This window comes from Phoenix dactylifera, chromosome 15 (genome assembly GCF_009389715.1).
Source record: "Phoenix dactylifera cultivar Barhee BC4 chromosome 15, palm_55x_up_171113_PBpolish2nd_filt_p, whole genome shotgun sequence".
In the NCBI taxonomy this organism is placed as follows: domain Eukaryota; kingdom Viridiplantae; phylum Streptophyta; class Magnoliopsida; order Arecales; family Arecaceae; genus Phoenix; species Phoenix dactylifera.
Window position 1 is genome coordinate 11,488,788 of NC_052406.1, and position 5,404 is coordinate 11,494,191.

At 36.5% G+C, this 5,404-nt stretch overlaps 1 protein-coding gene across 7 annotated transcripts in view; it reads right to left on the bottom strand.

Moving 5' to 3' along the window:
* Nucleotides 1-2,662, bottom strand: part of LOC120103718 (serine/threonine-protein kinase BLUS1-like) — a 36,105-nt gene extending 33,443 nt beyond the window's left edge. For all 7 annotated transcript variants that reach the window (XR_005515246.1, XM_039134436.1, XM_039134438.1 and 4 more), the window contains exons 1-2: nt 2,517-2,662; nt 96-269 (exon numbers count right to left, since the gene is read on the bottom strand). The gene's annotated coding sequence lies outside the window, so the exon portion shown is untranslated. The remainder of the gene's footprint in view (nt 1-95; nt 270-2,516) is intronic.
* Nucleotides 2,663-5,404: the final 2,742 nt, after the last annotated feature.

Below are 5,404 nucleotides of genomic sequence, written 5' to 3' on the forward strand. Positions count from 1 at the left end.
TTCACTTTAGAGATACCGCTACATACAATATCACTTCGAACAAGTAGTACATATAACATCATTTCAAAAATATTACTATAATGACTGAGAAGTACCAGTTTGGGCGTGGCTGAGAATAACCATCACACGCCAAAAAGTTGACTCAAGAAACAAAGAGAACCATCTTGTAGTGGAAGCCATGTACCTCCAACTACTCCAGCAAGGAGAGCCAAAACAGAAAACTAACCAAATTTATTTGCGCCAAACACTACAATGCTGAGGTGATGTATCTGAAAAAGAAAAGCAACTGACAGAATTATAATAACTGATGGCTTTCTCAGACAATAATCAAGTGGAGAACATCTAATTTCATTTGGAATTCAGAACTAAACTAAGATAGTCTTCAAAAGCAAACAATAGTCATGTCCCAACTGACTTTGCATCAAGACCAAAGCACAGAAAACATAACATCAGAACAGATTAAGAAAGCCTAAACAAAACCATTTTTGTAACTACTTTTCTATTGTATTTCACTCTGTGCCCAAAAAAAAATCAAGATATGCGTCAGAATGAGATCAAGGAATCTCAAGCCACAAGTACGATTACAAATTCATAAATATGGACAACTAACCAAAAAGGTTATATTACATGTGATGTGACAACTATCACTATTGCTTAGACTTTAGATTCAAATCCTTCCAAGAGTATCCAAGGTCCAAACACACCAAGCAATTACAAATCCTTATCCACTAACATACACCAAATCAATTTCCATTCATGATAACGTCAATTCATTCATACGTATGATATGATATAACATAATACTCCTTTGTCTTGATCCAAATTTTTTTGAAGCCTGTACACTGATGTCACAACAACTTCCATTTTAGATATTCTCCTGACTAATTAAATTCATTTAAGGTCTCCTTCATGTTTTTATCCACTAAGTTACATTTGGCTACTTTCTTGTTTTTCTAATTTGCTTCCTTGAATTCACAAAAAACATTCTCTAAAATTGCTCGCCGGTTCATATATCCAGTCAAGATCATCGGTTTTGCATGCAGTTAATTTCCTTGCAGCTAGAGGTTATTCCAAAATTGTGAAGGCTTAATCCTCTTGCGTGAGGCCTAGTCATCTAGTCACTTCTTTTACTGTCACTAATCTTTAATCGTTTCAGTAACTACACTATCTTGCTTAATCAGCTGGATGTTAAAAGCTTGTACCAGAAATAGCTTTCTCAAGTACCCAAGATGGCACATCATACTAAGAAAATTAAGAGTTAGAAGAATGACTTCAACATTTTATCAGAGAACACAGTGCTCTTTAGAGAGGCAGTAAGCCTCGTTAATCAATTAAGAATTTAGCCAATATTAGGGTTCAACACCAAATACATGGGATCAGTAGAAAAGGTAATGTGTGATTATTTAAAGATGGGGGGCTAAGTTCGACAAAAATAACACGTCCACAGAATTAGCTCAAATAGGTACTTTGAATGCAGATTGAGACATCTAATCTATTAATTCAAGGTGAATTTGGCATTTAATCATTGGCAGATCCATGGTTATTACCCCAAAGTGAAATTTTAAGGGCATTGTAATATGAAGCTGTCCCCTTATCTCTTTCCACAAAGCAGTGAGCATTTAGCTCATAACGAGGATATTTTGTAAACAAAGTCCAAAGTGCTGGTTATCTAGGACTCCTAAAACAAAGAAGAGGGGTACCTATGGTTAAAAGAACAAGAAGAGAAGAGGATCATCTTGCTCTGCTTTCTTTGGTCGACTAACAAACGGTGCGGCTCATGATAGTGCACTGATGGGGTTGCCTTATGGGTGTGGGTAAATGGGATGCCTTCTCCCAAGTTTGAGCAAGAGGATTTCGCATCATGCGCCCAATAAGATCATATCCATGCGAACCCCTTATTTAAATATGAATTTCCTTTATATATGACCACCCATGCACATAGACCAGTAATAGGCAAGCCAATGTGAACTTTTTTTTATATAGTGGTTATTCTCAGCACTCAGGTTTGAACCTGAGACTTGTCACTTGGAGAGATGAGTGCCAACTAACATGGTTGCCAGCTCTTGGCTAATGATTGGCCCTGCTCGGCACTATGGGCTTTGCATAGGTTTACCACAACTAAAATACTTCGAGTTGTTTGGCCTGTGTTGGATGAAACTTACGCCAGTGAACTTGGCTGAAAAGATGATTTCACTCCACCTCATCCAATTTATAGCTCTAATCTCATTAGGTTTGACAAAAACAATATTCAAGAAAATGCAAAAGTTTCTTCCTTTAGCTCTCTATAATAACTTCAATCCAATCACCAATAACCGAAACTCGATGATCAATTAGCAACACCAAAGACATCCAAGACGACCAAGTGTATCCGAATCTCCTCAAAAGTTCAACAAGAAAACTTTTTAAAAAATCAAACTACTGCGATACCAATAAATCATCAAAGAACACCAAACAAAACCTATCTACGAACGAAAAATAAAATTAAAAAAGAAAAGGTACCGGCATCCGATGAGCACCTGAGAAGACGATACGGCGAACGACGACAGCAACGGACAGGACACACAGAAAAGAAGTGAATCCAGTGACAGTTGGGACAAAAAAAAGGAAGGGCAGACAGGGAGTCGTCTCAGAGGGAAGCCTTCGTCTCAGAGGGGAGTCCTCGCTCGCGGTTTAAAAGAAAAAGAAAAGGCCTATTTTTTTGGCCCCCCTTTCGCCTATATGGTTAGTAGGCATTGGGAACCTAACATGAATTAATATATTTCCCAACAAATAAAAACCAAGAACCATGACTTGCAACTCTTAATTTCTAGCCAGGTTGCATCTGCAACGCCAAAATCTAGCTTTTGAAAAAGACTGGCATGAAAAATAAGAGCAGGTGGTAGAATGAATAGAATGTAACCTTCATGAATTTGTCCTTGATCAGAATCGCATCATCACTGTAGAAAAACAGACTTGATTATGGATGACAAAATGAAAGTGAAATGTATGCAAGCTAGTCTTACATCAGCATATTCCTGGCGGTTTGGAATATTTTCTAATTAAAGATTTCAGCGCAGCCGCCTTCTTTTGAAAAGAAAGGACGACATATTTGTGGCATGCATTGAAGCCACGGTGCAATAAGGGAGGAGAAAAAAAGACAGTGATGGAAGATTTGCTTTTTAGAGAGCCGTCTTTGTGGAAGGCGATTCAACTTGGGGATGGAGACTTGTTTCCGCGCCCTCCCTTTCCCGCGAACGGGGATGTAGGTTAGCCGCAAGAGGCTGAACAGGAAAATAGTCACGGAGAGCAAACAAAACTTTGACACGTATCTAAAATCAGAAAAGGCCATAGACCGGCCGTTGGTGAAAGGAAAAGGTGGTCGTTGTTCTGAATTCAGCCAGCTGATTTTATAGAGATCTAGTAAACCCCAATATCACAAATCAGAAAGCTTTATTATAATACATGCCTAATTAGCTTACAGTGAAAACTGAAGTCTAACATAATGGCCGAGTTTTCCTTTTAGCATTACTGACAATCTTACCTATTTACGCCATACAAAATTTTAAATAGGCTAATGAGTATATGTTTTCAAAAGTTCTCTCTTTCAACTTTCTTTGGAATTCATTCCTCTTAATAAGCTTAACAACAATCTCAACCATGAAGTTTAGATAGAACTTTAATCACAAGTTGAAAAGCATCAGTATGCATTAGTGAATATGAAGTGTATTTTGAGCCTGCTAGCAAGTTTCCAAACAAAAGGTGGTATCAAGTATGTATCATACAGTTCTACAGGTATGTATAGGTGAGAATTACAGCGTTTTTATTTTTCAATATCTGAAATTTACTACAAAGATGAAAAGAATAAAAGCACGTATCTATGAACATGATGTGTGCATCAGGCCTGTTAACAGGATTCATAGGTGAGGCAGTTTGGACTGTGTGCCATCTAGTTATAATGTGTGTTATAGTTGAAAACTATATAATATTTTCGTCTTAACAAATTTTGAAGTATCATGCAGGGTATCAAAGCATTTATAATGAAAATTCAATATTTTCTTTTCCCTTAATTAAACACCAAGTTTATTAGAGATAGAGAGTCTCATTAGTCCTGTGTGACTAATAATATAAAAATGTTATTTTATGATACTTGGCCTACTGTGAAAAGGAGGTGTAGCATCATATAGAAATTAAATTGAATGATTCAGAAAAAGGTTAAAAAAAAGATGAGTATGTATATTATAAATTTGACAGGAACACCGACTCTATAGTTTCTCTGCTCGCCACACGATTTTTTTAGGAAAAAAGTCAAAAATATCAATAAAAAGATTAAAAGATACTCATATTTCAATAATTTCTTGAACAGCAGAAGGAAGAAATAGTCATATCAGTTTTTTAGATAAAAGTAGCTGATAGACTGTAAAAGCTACAGAGATTTCTCTAATCATTTTCCTTCTCTTTTTTTCATCTCTACAGATTTTCCTGTTCACCACAGTTTTTTAGAAACATAAGTTAAAAAATCAAAAAAACATTTAGGACATACTCATATTTCAATTTTTTTCTGAAAAAGAGAAAGAAGTGCTCAAACCACGAATTTGAATGGAAGTTGCCAAATGGACCGTGCAACAACAAAGATTTTTTAGTCTTTTCTTTTTTTTTCTTTTTCCCTTGACAGAAGGCAAAAGCCCCTCATATAAGGATATCGTAGCCTAGCTCATTTTTTTTTACCCTTTCCAGCTTGGACTCCACCGTAGCCGTTGGGATACCACCCACCATTTTTCTTTTTAAAAAAAGTCAGGGTTTCGGAATCCTGCTTTGCACCTTTTCAGCAAATGTTTGACTTGGTGCTTAAGTGCAGAAAATCTAATACAATACACAACTTTCAGAAACAACAATGATATTGCCTCCCCAGTCAGTTACACATCCACCCGCAAATAAACAATCTATAACCAGGATTAGACTGCTTGATACCTTTAATTTCATGGTGAAGATAAAAAAAAAGGTTTACTTCTATCCCTCAGAAAATCTGATTCAAAATAATAGCAATGGCAAAAACCTCCCTTAAAATTATAATAACTAAGGTTACAAAATTTTCTTAAGGCCTGTGTCCTCGATAAAATTACAGATTACAAAGGAGGAAAACACAATGGAAAAGTTCTTTCAATTGGATGTCTTCTTCTTTCTCTTATGTGGTCTAAGAAATTTTTGTTGTGTCCATGTTGTCGTTCATCAGATGTTCGTACTCCTCCAAATTTGCAAATGGTGATGCCCGATTCGTCCCTATTGAACTTCCTTTTCTTTCCTTCTCTGTCTTAGCAGCCTGACCTGGATTCCTCTTCATCACTCCCACCACCAATAACAGCATCATCAACATCAACATCCCACCTTCTTCAGCAATGCCTATCCATGATATCAAGACTATCGTCGT